Below are 14,209 nucleotides of genomic sequence, written 5' to 3'. Positions count from 1 at the left end.
CTATTTTATCATGTCTCCTAAAGTATATTTTCACCAGAGCCCAGGTTTTCCAATATATGCAGCCACTCTAACCCAAATCACTTAATTTAAGGTGTAGCTATCTCAAATGTTGCTGTTAATCTTACAGTTACTGTTCTTACAACTGTGTATAGCTGCACGATTAGTGTAAACGGCCTATGATTAGTTCACAATGATTATTTATGTGTGTATCTAATTGGTAATCACCAGCCAAGCGCAGGTTGTAACTATGGATTTTAGATTATCTTCTCAAGCAATCATGATGAATGTGTTCAAATATGCTTATTTCTGGAAAAGTCTGAAGGTGAGCGAATGAGTCTTGTCCTAATGATCTAATTGGAGAACATGTGATGTATGCTCCTACCATCCTGATGAGGCGATAACCAGTCTTGTAACGTACAATGGAAGTGTATCACATTTTAAAGGGGGTCCACCAGAAAGGAGGACCCACTTCATTTTACCTCTATTTAAGTCATACGTCTTTGATTTTCAGTGTGTCGTCCTCTGATTTGTGCTATAGCACCAGAGTGTCCCAGAGAATGCAACGTCACACTGCTGACAACTTCAAAAACTTCCCTAAGTCTTCTGCAATATCTTCTGGGCATTTGATTGGAGGTTGCAGATTTTTTTCGGAATATCTGTATTATTTAAAAAGGAAAATGCAATTAAATGTTATTTTTTCAAATTGATTACCTAATATTACTGTTCTTTATTGCCACTTATTTTTCTTATCGGGGGTGTGATTAACTTTCAAAACCTCCATTTTCACGTTGCCTACACTTTTAGTGAAACTGAAGTTTTTATGCCAGAGTGACCATTCAGTGACCATTCACATCTTTCATTGTGTAATACAGTCCGTGTACTGTGTTCTGGAGATCTGTGGTGCAGGCAATTTTTGTTTTTTTACTAAGCAGTGTTTTAATCACGTACCATTATCATCTTATCTTGAAAGTCTGCTGCTGTGGCTTACGAGAAAGGGCACAAAATGGCAGTGTGTGTTTTTAGACCGTTGTCATTCCACCACCTAATAGCTGCACATTTTGTCAATGTTTGAAACTCAACCCAAACGAAACAGTTATTGTAAGAAAACAAATAGACCTCGTTAAAGCAAAAGCACTGAAACGGCATACGTGGGATTGGACACTGAACAGATGAACATATATTTGTATTCCCACTTCTAACACACCAGAAAAAAGATCAAGGTTATTCTCTGGAGTAGTAAACATTATACTTTGTTTACCTAGTGTTTTTCTTTTGATTTGTGCTGCAGAGAAATTCCAAGTGCAACATTTGGAAATGCAATTTCTATTTTATGCCTAGCTCATTGTCAACGTAGTTAAAACAATCACACGTCAAGTTTGAGAAGCAATAGTACCTAATTTTAACCAACACGAGGGAGACTCAATTTAAAAAAAAAAAAGGAGGAGATACAAATGTGGGGTAATGAATTGTAATTTGTACCTCATTTAGTTAGTCTTAACTGTTTTGTGGGGGTAAGATAGTTTTGTCTGCCTTGAGCTACTGGATCCCTGATTGTCTGATAATGGCGGTTGCATTTATTGTGTGATCTAGAAGTCAATCGAAGATTTAATGCCGTAGGGGCCTATTCACAACCTGCATTTTATAGTTTGTTAATTAGTACTACAATAGTACAATTTAAGTACTACAAAATGCTATTCACAAACCTACGGGTGTAAAACCTGAGGATATGCATGAAATACATGTTGACAAGACCTACAGATTTTTGATACAAAGTGGCATTCTGTAACTCAGAAATACTGTTATCAAATAGTGAGTGCCTTCATTCTGTTAGGTACCAAAGTGCTGGACAGGCATGTTTCCTATACCCTTTATAATGTACAATAACTTCATCAAAGAGGCACTGTTCGCACCTGTTACCTTTGGGTACAACTGCAACACATTCTGCTTATTTGTTAACTAAACTATGTACAATTTAAATTAGATTTTTGTTAGATATTATTCTGAATACACCTCTTCAAAACAATTCCTTAATTAACAACTCTTTGTTACCATTGCTGGTGACTTGTTTACCCTAATAGGATCCCAAAACCATTGAGGTCGCAGGTATGTTGTGGTTTACTCGCTGGTTTCTGATTGGTTTCTTACTGTTAAGCCCCTACTACAGGGTCACATCTGAAACCACATTCCTATAAGGTGGTTCTATTCTGGACTACTGTACCCATGGAAAACCTACAGATACATAAATGCATGGTCTGAGGCATATGAGCTGCAGATCTTACACTGTGCATTAGATCGCCACCTGGTGTTGGGCTCGGATGATTGCATGTTGTTGTCGTCTTGTAAGAAGTCTTTGTAGTCACGAGATAGGTTACTCCTCCCTTGGACAATAGTGCGCATGGGCATCGGCTCCATCCTTAGATGTTTTTTTCCGCCACTGGGTTCGGATGTAACTTTTCCGCTCCGGTTCGAAATCTACTTTTCAAGTACTTGGTGAAAAGTATTTCTTCAAACTTCAACAAACAACTTTCAATATCAATAAACATCGACTCGACTTCAGCTCTATTCCAGTCGTCGACGCGGGCCGTTGGGCCTACCCACGCCGTGAGGCCTACACCTCATGGAAAGGACGCCATTCAAAAGATGCTCCAAGTGTGGAGTAAAATTTCCACACAGTGACCGTCACGAGGTCTGTAACCTGTGCTTATCCCCAGAACATGACAAATCCAGCTGCACAACCTGTGCATCCTTTCGATCGAAAAAGACTATACGAGATCAGAGGGCCCGTCGACTCGATATGCAGAGATCAGCTCCGGAACCAGTGGATATCCTCGACAAAGGTCCATACGTCCCAGAAGAAGATTCCGATGATCTCCAGATCGTATCCGTGGCAGATGACTCCGATGACTCCATACCTTCAGGTCAACGCGTGAGTACTACTGCCCCTACCCCAGCCCAAACACCAAAATCGAAGGCAAAGGTCAACACTCTGCCTGCGGGGCCCAGTCGAGACCGGTAGCTCCATACCGAGCAGACTGCATGTGCCGATACCGCCTGCTCCCTCTGCAGCAAATCAAAAAGAAGACGCGGTTCCGGAAGACACTCCGAAACCGTCGACTCTGAGAGACAAAGCGGCTCCGAAAACAACGAAGCCTGTTTCCGATGCCCCCAAAACAGCTTCCACTTCGAAACCGATACCCTCGATGTCGAAACAGACAACGTCTGCTTCAGATGCTTCTAAGTCCACGAAACAGGCTTCGGCTCCCAAAAAATATCTTCAGTGCCGAAATCTATGCCAAAGGACTCAACATCAGCTCCTAAGGCTAAAGACAAGCAACAAACAGGAACCAAAAAAATCGACGCCTAAGGCTGTGCCTCAAGAAGGAGCTTTTCCAACCAGATCCTTTACAAAAAAAGGATCTACTTTGATCCAGAAACAGGATGTTTCCACTTCACCACACAGGAAGAGGAAGTCAGATACAGCACCTACACCTCCAGTGCCTGTCAAGAAGATGGATTCTGCTGCATCTCCTATGCACCCTTCTTCTCCTGTATCTCCTTCTCGTCCTCTTCCTTTAAACATTTCACCTCAAAATTCTCCTCCTCATTCTCCACCACATACACCTCCTCAGGATGTTGATGATGAGTAAAGCATGGGGGGAGGGAGAGACCCAGATGACCCTTTTCCCTACCCAAAAGGTTCACCAGACTGGGAGTATCCAAACCCACAGGATGTACCAGATATTCCTGACCCACATACATATCCATCTAAACCTTCTCCTCCAGAAGACAATATTGGGTTTGGACACTTAATAGGGCTGTGATCTATCATAATGTCACCATGCATTCAGACGAGTTAGAGGAAGATTTTTTATTAGACACTTTTGAACACTCCCAAGTCAAGTCAAGTCAAGTCAGAAATTTATATAGCGCGCTACATACCCAGAGGGTCTCAAGGCGCTTGAGGAGAGGAAGGTAATTACTTGTCGAATATCCAGGTTTTAAGTTGCTTTCTGAACGCTAGGTGGTTCTGTGTGAGACGTAGGTGAGTGGGGAGTGAGTTCCAGGTTTTAGCTGCGAGGTAGGAGAAGGATCTACCTCCCATGGTGGTTTTATTGATGCGAGGAATGGTAGCAAGGGCTTGGTTGGAAGATCGTAGCTGGCGAGGGGGGGTGTAGAAGGAAAGTCGTGTGTTGAGGCATTCGGGTCCAAGTTCGTAGAGTGCTTTGTGAGCGTGGGTTAGGAGGCGGAAAGTAATCCTCTTATTGACGGGGAGCCAGTGGAGGTTTTTCAGGTGGCTAGAGATATGGTCTTTGCGTGGGATGTCTAGTATGAGTCTGGCTGATGCGTTCTGGATGCGTTGGAGTTTTTTCTGGAGTTTTGCGGTGATACCGGCGTATAGGGTGTTTCCGTAGTCCAGGCGACTTGTAACCAGTGCATGGGTGACTGTCTTTCTGGTTTCGGTGGGGATCCAGCGAAATGTTTTTTTGAGCATGCGGAGGATGTTGAAGCATGAAGATGAGACTGTGTTGACTTGTCTGTTCATCGAGAGAGAGGAGTCCAGGATGACGCCCAGGTTTCGTGCGTGGTCCGTCGGGATGGGTGCTTTTCCAAGGGCCTCTGGCCACCAAGAGTCGTCGCAAGCGGAGGGGGAGGTGCCTAAGATAAGGACTTCTGTTTTGTCTGAGTTCAATTTCAGACGGCTGTGCTTCATCCACTCTGCTACTTCTTTCATACCTTCATGTAGGTTGGTTTTGGCGATGTTGGGGTCTTTGGTGAGTGATAGGATCAGTTGGGTGTCATCTGCGTAGGAGATGATGTTGAGGTTGTGTTGGCGAGCGATGGTCGCGAGGGGGCTCATGTATACGTTGAAGAGGGTGGGGCTGAGTGCGGAACCTTGGGGTACGCCGCAGATGACTTCAGTGGCCTCGGACTTGAATGGTGGGAGGCGGACTCTCTGGGTTCTTCCGGTGAGGAATGAGGTGATCCATTCCAGTGCTTTTCCTTGGATCCCGATGTTTTTGAGGCGCTGTAGAAGAGTGCTATGGCAGACTGTGTCGAAGGCTGCGGAGAGGTCGAGGAGGATGAGGGCGACTGTGTCTCCATTGTCCAGTAGAGTTCGAATGTCGTCTGTTGCTGCGATGAGAGCGGTCTCCGTGCTGTGTTTGGCTCGGAAGCCGGACTGTGAGGAGTCGAGGGATTTGTTGCTTTCGAGGAAGGCGGCGAGCTGGTTATTGACGGCTTTCTCGATGACTTTGGCTGGGAATGGAAGGAGCGAGATGGGGCGGTAGTTTTTGAGTTCGGTGGGGTCCGCTGTGGGTTTTTTCAGAAGGGCGCTGAGTTCGGCGTGTTTCCAGCTTTCCGGGAAGGTGGCGGAGTTGAGGGAGCAGTACTGCTAATGATTAAAGGAGTCATTAAGCATGCACCAGAAGTGTTTAAAGATCCTGTACGCGCTAAAATCATAAACCCAAGGATCGAGAAAAAGTACAGACCAGCTCATGGGGACCCTGCGTACATTAAAGGACAGCTACCCTTTGACTCCCTGGTAGTTTCAAACACTAGGAAAAGAACAAATTCCCAAACATCAGGCGTAGCACCACCTCCTGCTAAAGAATCAAAGATCATAGACGCTTCAGGAAAAAGAATAGCTGCCCAAGCTAGCAATACATGGCGCATCGCTAACACACAGGCCCTCCTCGCAAGATACGACAGGGCTCACTATGATCAGTTAGAGAAGCTCTTACAACATCTACCTGACCAATACAAGGCACAAGCAAATGACCTCATACAAGAGGGTAAGCTTATATCAAATGCCTCTATTAAATGTGTACTTGATGTAGCAGACACTGCATCCAGAGCAATAAACACCAGTGTCCTCCTTAGACGTCACGCGTGGCTACGCATTTCAGGATTTAAGCAAGAAGTGCAAACTACTATCTTAAAACAACCATTAAACCAATAACTATTGTTTGGTCCAGAGGCAGACACAGCACTTGAAAAATTGAAGAAAGACACTGACACAGCGAAGTCCATGGGAGCTCTGCAGTCCACCCAAGCATGAGGCTCCTTTCGTCGCTCCTTCTACAGAGGAGGCTCCAAACAAGTTGGAGCAGACAATTCAGCTTCCTTTAAGACAAATACACAAACATCCTCCAATAGAGGATACTTTAGAGGAGGCTACAGAGGCAACAACAACAAGGGAAGAGGTCGAGGTAATAACAACAACCGAACCTCCTCCACCACTAAACGGTGAACTCCTTCAGCTCCCCCAACAGCATTTTACTCCTGTAGGGGGGAGATTAACACAGTTCCTACCTGTCTGGAATTCCATTACAACGGACAAGTGGGTGAGAAAAATTATCCAGTATGGTTACTGCCTAGAGCTTACAGCTACCCCTCCACATGCACCACCCAGACAGCGTCCAATGTCTACAGAACATCTAACACTGCTCCAACAAGAGGTACTCTCATTGCTACGAAAAGACGCAATAGAGTTAATTCCATTGCAACATCAAGGAACAGGGGTTTACTCACTCTATTTCCTATACCCAAGAAGGACGGGACACTAAGACCAATTCTAGACCTAAGGCCTCTCAATATACACTCAGATCATTTTCACATGATCACTTTACAAGTGCTCCCACTGCTGCAACAAGGCGATTTCCTCACCACACTAGACCTCAAAGACGCCTACTTCCACATTCCCATAAATCCTTCTCACAGGAAGTATCCCAGATTTGTACTACAAGGACAACACTATCAGTTCAAAGTCCTTCCATTTGGGGTCACAACTGCACCACGAGTGTTTATAAAAAGTGCCTAGCAGTAGTAGCAGCACATCTCAGAAGACAACATATCCACGTCTTCCCATACTTGAACGATTGGCTCATAAAAGCCAAGTCAGTCAAGCAGTGTGTCCTACACACATCGCAAACGATTCAAACACTGAACAACTTGGGGTTTACAATCAACTACATCAAGTCACATCTTCAGCCCTCTCATGTACATCAATACCTAGGGGCTACCATAAACACCAATACAGCTCTAGCTTATCCCAGTCCAGCCAGGATACAGAGCATTCAGGCCTTAGTCACAAAGTTTCAAAACCAACACACTCTCCCAGCCAGTGTTCATGCAACTAACAGGCATGATGGCAGCTTGCATTTTTATTGTACCATATGCAAGACTGCAAATGCGCCCATTGCTGGAATGCCTAGCACATCAGTGGAATCGGGCTCAAGGACAACTTACAGACCTGGTGTTGGTGGACAGTCGCACACATTGCTCTCTGCAGTAGTGGTACACCAAAAACTTGTCCAGAGGGCGGCCGTTCCTCGAACCTGTTCCACAAATAGTACTGACAACAGACGCATCCTTCACAGGATGGGGAGCCTATCTGCTCCACCATACAACTCAAGGAAAATGGACTGCTCAACAAAAAGTGCTTCACATATATCACCTAGAGCTGCTAGCAATAGTTCTAGCACTGAAATCCTTCCAAGTACACGTACAGAACAAAGCTGTCTTGATCCGCACAGACAACATGACAGCCATGTACTCCATTCAAAAACAAGGAGGCACACATTCTCTGCAACTGTCCCAGCTCGCTCAGAACATTTGGAGATGGGCCATTCCACAAAACGTATATCTGCTTGCAGAACACTTTCCAGGAGTTCACAATCAGATAGCAGATCTGTTAAGTCGACAGACACAAAAGATTCACAAAAGGGAACTACATCTGCAAGTTCTTCTACCATTCTTTCACAAGTGGGGTCATCCTTACCTAGATCGGTTTGCCCCACACGAAAACGCAAAATGCCCAACCTTCCCCACCAGGTTTCCACACTGGCTGTCCTAGGGCAATGCGATATGGATAAACTGGTCAGGCAGATTTGCGTACGCTTTTCCGCCAATAACACTAATACCACTAGTAGTAAGTAAGCTGAGACAACAGTCTCTCAAACTCATCCTAGTAGCTCCCACATGGGCACGCCAACCGAGAATCATTCCTCCTAGGTTACCACCCTCTCCAGTGTGGAACCTAAACATTGTCCTTACAAGGCTCATGGGGTCCCCTTTTGAACCTTTACATAAGTGTGAACTGCAATTTCTCACATGGAAAACAGCTTTCCTTATTGCTATTACCTCTCTTAGGAGAGTTAGTGAGATTCAAGCTTTCACTATACAAAAACCATTTTTACAATTACACCGTAACAAAGTGGTTCTACGTACTAACCCAAAAATCCTTCCTAAAGTAATTACTCCTTTTCATCTAAATCAATCAGTAGAGTTGCCAGTGTTTTTTCAAAACCCAGACTCTGTAGCAGAAAGAGCTCTACACACACTAGATGTAAAAAGAGCTGTTCTCTATCACATTGATAGGATCAAATCCTTTCGTTAAACAAAGCAACTGTTTGTAGCTTTCTCTCCACCACATAAAGGCAACCCCATCTCTCGCACCCGCCTCCCAGCTGATCCTCTCTCGCCCCTCCCCCCTCCACTTCTCCACTTATGACAGATGCATTTGCGCGCAGCGTTCACGCGCAGCGGATACGCCCCATGCGCGCCAAAGGTGCGCCAAAGGTAAGCCCGTCTACGCCCGTCCGTGCCTGGACCGCGCCCAGCGCCAGACCCCCTGGCCCCCGCAAACCGCCCTCCCGCATTACGTATGATGCCGCCACCCTCCTAGCCCTTAACCCCGGACGCACACCACAATGCTACGAAGCTGCCCCTGGACGTGCCCACGGTCCCTTCGCCTTCCATTCCTGCAAGTTCGCCTGCATCAAGACCCACACCAAATCCACGACCTCCAAACACAGCTCCGACTCTAACCACCTGAAATGCATCTTGCTAAACACCCGCTCGGTCCACAGACACGCCACTGAACTCTGGGACCTACTCAACACTGCGTCACCGGACATCGCCTTCCTTACAGAAACCTGGATGAACACATCATCAGCACCCGACATCGCCATAGCCATCCCGGACGCTTACAAGATCATCCGAAAAGACCGCACCAACCAAACAGGAGGAGGCATCGCCATCGTCCATAAGAACACCATCAGAATCACGACCAGCTTCGACGATAACCTCGCTACCGCCGAACACCTTCACTTCCAGGTCCACACCGACCCCAGGACCACACTTAGAGGCACCCTCATCTACAGACCACCAGGAACCCGTAAACAATTCAGCGAAGACATCACTGACTTCATCAGCCCACATGCCCTCCCCTCCGAGAACTACATTCTACTGGGAGACTTTAACTTCCACCTAGAAAAGAAAAACGACAGCAACACCACTACCCTTCTGGACAACCTGGCCAATCTTGGACTCAAACAACTCGTTGACACCCCCACCCATGTAGCCGGACATACGCTCGACTCTATCTTCACCTCCTGCAAACACATCTCCTTCGATCACACCACAGCTCTCCATTGGACGGACCACAGCTGTGTTCACTTCAGCTACAAAACTACCACGATCCACAACCTATTCCCCGAAGAAACTGGAACAAAATCACCACCGACCAACTCCTCACATCGCTCAACCAAAACCCTCCCACCCTCTCATCGGACCCAAACGAAGCTGCCACCAAACTCAAACAATGGATCACTCACATCGCTGACGAATTAGCACCTTTGAAAAACCACCAAACCAAACAGGGTAGCAAAAAGGCCCCCTGGTTCAACGATGACCTTAAGAAATCCAAGAAACTATGCCGCCCTCTCGAAAAAACATGGAGAAAAAACCCAACCACTGACAACCTGACCACCTTCAAGGCAGCCACCCGCAAACACCACCAATTGATCCGAGCCACCAAGAAATCAGCATTCAAGGATCGACTCGACAACAACGCCCATAACAGCAAGGAACTTTTCAACATCGTCAAAGAATTTACCAACCCCACCGCTGCCTCAAACGACATCACTCCCTCCCAAAACCTTTGCGACTCGTTATCCTCTTTCTTCTACAACAAAATCGCCGACATACATAACAGCTTTAAGAACATCTCCATAGAACAGTCCACTCCGCCCACCTCCAAACCTGAACCGCCCTCTAACAACCTTAGCGCCTGGAACCCAATCACCACTGAAGACACCATCCGCCTAATGAACTCCATCCACTCAGGTTCGCCTACTGACCCCTGTCCCCACCACATCTTTAACAAAGCAGACTCCATCATCGCACCCCATCTCCGTGATATCATCAACTTCTCCTTCAACTCCGCTACCTTCCCAGAAAGCTGGAAACACACAGAACTCACCGCCCTCCTGAAGAAACCCACAGCAGACCCCTCTGAACTTAAGAACTACCGCCCCATCTCCCTCCTCCCATTCCCTGCCAAAGTCATTGAGAAGGCCGTCAATAGCCAGCTCGCCGCCTTCCTGGAATCCAACTACTCCCTCGACTCTTCACAGTCCGGCTTTAGAGCCAAACACAGCACCGAAACCGCCCTCATTGCAGCGACAGACGACATCCGAACGCTACTGGACAACGGAGAAACAGTTGCCCTCATCCTACTCGACCTCTCCGCCGCCTTCGACACAGTCTGCCATAGCACCCTCATACAACGCCTCAGCAACGTCGGAATTCAAGGAAAAGCCTTGGACTGGAACATCTCGTTCCTCGCCAGAAGAATACAGAGTCCGCCTCCCCCCTTTCACGTCAGAGGCCACCGAAGTAATCTGCGGAGTACCACAAGGATCATCACTCAGTCCCACCCTCTTCAACATCTACATGAGTCCCCTCGCATCCATCGCTCGACAACACAATCTCAACACCATCTCCTACGCTGACGACACCCAGCTGATCCTTTCCCTCACCAAAGACCCTAACATCGCCAAAACCAATCTTCATGAAGGCATGAAAGAAGTAGCCGAATGGATGAAAAACAGCCGCCTAAAACTCAACTCAGACAAAACAGAAGTCCTCATCCTAGGATCTTCCCCCTCTGCCTGGGACGACTCATGTTGGCCACCGGCCCTAGGCACCGCTCCCATACCCACGGACCACGCACGCAACCTAGGCTTCATCCTTGACTCCTCCCTCTCGATGACCAGACAAGTTAACGCCGTCTCATCTTCCTGCTTCAACGTACTTCGTATACTTAAAAAAATCTTCCGCTGGATCCCCACCGAAACAAGAAAGACGGTCACCCACGCACTGGTCACTAGCCGACTGGACTATGGAAACACCCTCTATGCCGGAACCACAGCCAAATTACAGAATAAACTCCAACGCATCCAAAATGCATCAGCCAGACTCATACTGGACATCCCCCGCCAAGCTCACATTACCGGCCACCTGAAAGACCTCCACTGGCTTCCCGTCTACAAGAGAATAACGTTCCGTCTCCTCACCCACGCACACAAGGCCCTCTACAAACTAGGACCCGATTGCCTCAACACACGACTGTCCTTCTACACACCCACCCGACAACTAAGATCTTTCAACCTAGCGCTCGCCACAGTTCCGCGCATCCACAGCTCCACCATGGGAGGAAGATCTTTCTCCTACCTGGCAGCCAAGACCTGGAATTCTCTCCCCACCCAACTCCGCCTCACACAGAACCACTTCTCTTTCAGAAAGGAACTTAAAACCTGGCTATTCGATAAATAACGCTCCCCCTCCCAAAAGCGCCTTGAGACCCTCTGGGTGAGTAGTGCGCTATACAAATTCCTGAACTTGAACTTGAACTTAAAGCAGGAATTGCAAGGTGGATTGTAAAATGTATACAAATATGCTATCACAAAGCAAAACGTACATTAACAGTTCCCCCTAGAGCGCATTCCACACGCAAACAAGGAGCCTCCATGGCTTTCTTAGGGAACATTCCCCTAGAAGACATCTGCAAGGCAGCAACATGGTCTACAACACACCTTCACTAAACACTATTGTGTTGATGTGCAAGCTAAGAAGCAAGCTGCAGTAGGCCAAGCTGTCCTCAAAACTCTCTTTCAAACTACTGCTACAGATACAGGTGACCACCGCTAGGGGACACACTGCTGTACAATCGATGCACAGTGTAAGATCTGTAGCGCATATGCCTTGAACGGAAAATGCTACTTACCAGTATGCATCTGTTCTTGACATGTAGCGCTGCAGATTCTTACACGCCCTCCCGCCTCCCCGGGGCCTGTATCTGTTCCAGTTCGATCTTAAGATATACATGCATAGTCATCCCTTCTTTATTTCTACTAACTCCATTATTTCCCATCATGTGGAAAAAATATGGAAAAAATATCTAAGTATGGAGCCGGTGCCCATGCGCACTATCTTCCAAGGGAGGAGTCACCTATCTCGTGACTACAAAGACTTCTTCCAAGACGACATTATGCAATCATCCGAGACCAACACCAGGTGGCAATCTAATGCACAGTGTAAGAATCTGAAGCTCTACATGCCAAGAACAGATGCATACTGGTAAGTAGCATTTTCCTTCTTTATCATATGTCATAACGAGACTTGTAAAAGCGTCCTCCTTAGAACCGTAAAACAACATTGGCCATGCTTTGTCTGAAACCCATTTCAAACTTTTGCTGAGATAATGGCCGTATACGGCCATAGCTAGCTGGATGACTGCGAACTATTTACAGCCAAATGCCAGTAAGACCGAGGTCTTGCTGGTGGGAAAAAATATGTCGCAATGGGGTGATAAATGGTGGCCAGAGATTTTGGGAAACCATCCCGATCATAAACTTGAAGTAAAAAATCTTGGAGTCTGGATCGACTCCTCTCTTAACTTCATCACTCACAGCAAAAAGGTGGCAGCCACCTGTTTTGGAATCTTACGCAACCTCAAACCTATCCTTAAATTCTTCGATCCTTCTACCCGCCAGCTCATTGTGCAGTTAACCATTCTCTCGCGCCTGGATTATGCCAGCTCCCTGCTTTTGGGTGCTAACCAGGCAGAAGTTGGAAGACTGCAACGTGTGCAAAACGCAGCTGCAAGAAGCTTGATAGGTCTCCCCCGCTTCCATCCGGTAACGGCAACCTTGAGCAGGCTCCACTGGCTTTCCGGTGGCCAAACGGCTCCAATTCAAGGTTCTTTGCCTTGCCTTTAAGATCCTGAAGCTTGGAACCCCGCCTATGCTTTGCTCTTTACTGACCCCGTATGTGCCCTGCCGATCTCTGCGGTCTGAAGGCCAAGATTTGGTAGTGGTCCCCAGAGTGAAACGATCACGCATAGGTGGCCGCTCATTTCGCTATTTGGCCGCATAAATGTGGAACGCTCTACCGTCCCAACTGCGCGGACTAACCGATCTTCTGCCATTCAGGAAAGCTATTAAGACTCATCTCTTTCCCTTGGAGTAGAACCTCTGTTATTGTTATGTCCGGGCCTGCTGTATTGTGCTGGCGGCAGTCCGTTCCTTACTGTTGAGAAGCGCTGGGACGCCCCTTAACTGGGGCAGCTGAGCGCTATATAAAAACATGTAACATAACGTAACATACCCGGTATGGTTTATCTCTGCTAGTATTTTGAACACTGAACAATACGAAAGACAACTTTAGCCCCTTCCATGCTCATGACGAGCTGAGCTCGTCATGCAGCACAGTGCTAGTGTGCTCATGACGAGCTGCGCTCGTCATGACCACACCCGTTTTTATTGCTGTCCAGCACAGCAGGGGAAACTCTCTAACAGCGATGCGGTTAAATGTGTAGTGGTCCCTTCTGCCACAACAATTCAAAAATGCTTTGAATGCCTTTTCATGATTCCCACTAGGACATATGAGATACTGAGCCATTAAATTGAGACCTCACTGTTACATTAGTACTGATACCCGAGAGGATTATAAAACTCTGGCTAGCCCCATACTATCATACTAAGTAGCAGTTAAAAGGAACAGATATTCACTGCCATATACTCTGCCCATATATTCAGTCCTCTCCGCTGGCCCATTCTGTGAGTGTTGTAGGGTAAACCTTCCATTAATGCTATTTTAGTTGGGCTCCTAGTGCCGCACCTCTGATCACGACGGTCGCCCATCTACCTCACTACATTCATGTAAGGGAGCGGTTCAACCAGACACACAGAACAATTCACAACCTAGGATCTCTCTCATGATATAACATGAGAGATATTCCCAATATGTTTTTAAAGTGAAAACCACTCCATAATGCCACCTCAAATGAATGCTCCCTGAAAACAAGGGTGTGCATCTCCATCCAGTCTTCAGCTCAATCCTAGTCTTGCCAACTTTTGTGTAC

At 46.9% G+C, this 14,209-nt stretch overlaps 1 protein-coding gene across 5 annotated transcripts in view; it reads left to right on the top strand.

The window, feature by feature from the left end:
- Nucleotides 1-14,209, top strand: part of SH3D19 (SH3 domain containing 19) — a 571,044-nt gene that overhangs the window by 544,472 nt on the left and 12,363 nt on the right. The window lies entirely within an intron of this gene.

The sequence above is a fragment of the Lissotriton vulgaris genome, chromosome 3_1 (assembly GCF_964263255.1).
Source record: "Lissotriton vulgaris chromosome 3_1, aLisVul1.2, whole genome shotgun sequence".
NCBI classification, from domain to species: Eukaryota; Metazoa; Chordata; class Amphibia; order Caudata; family Salamandridae; genus Lissotriton; species Lissotriton vulgaris.
The sequence above is the reverse complement of the archived record's forward strand: the minus strand, read 5'-3'. Positions and strand labels throughout refer to the sequence as shown.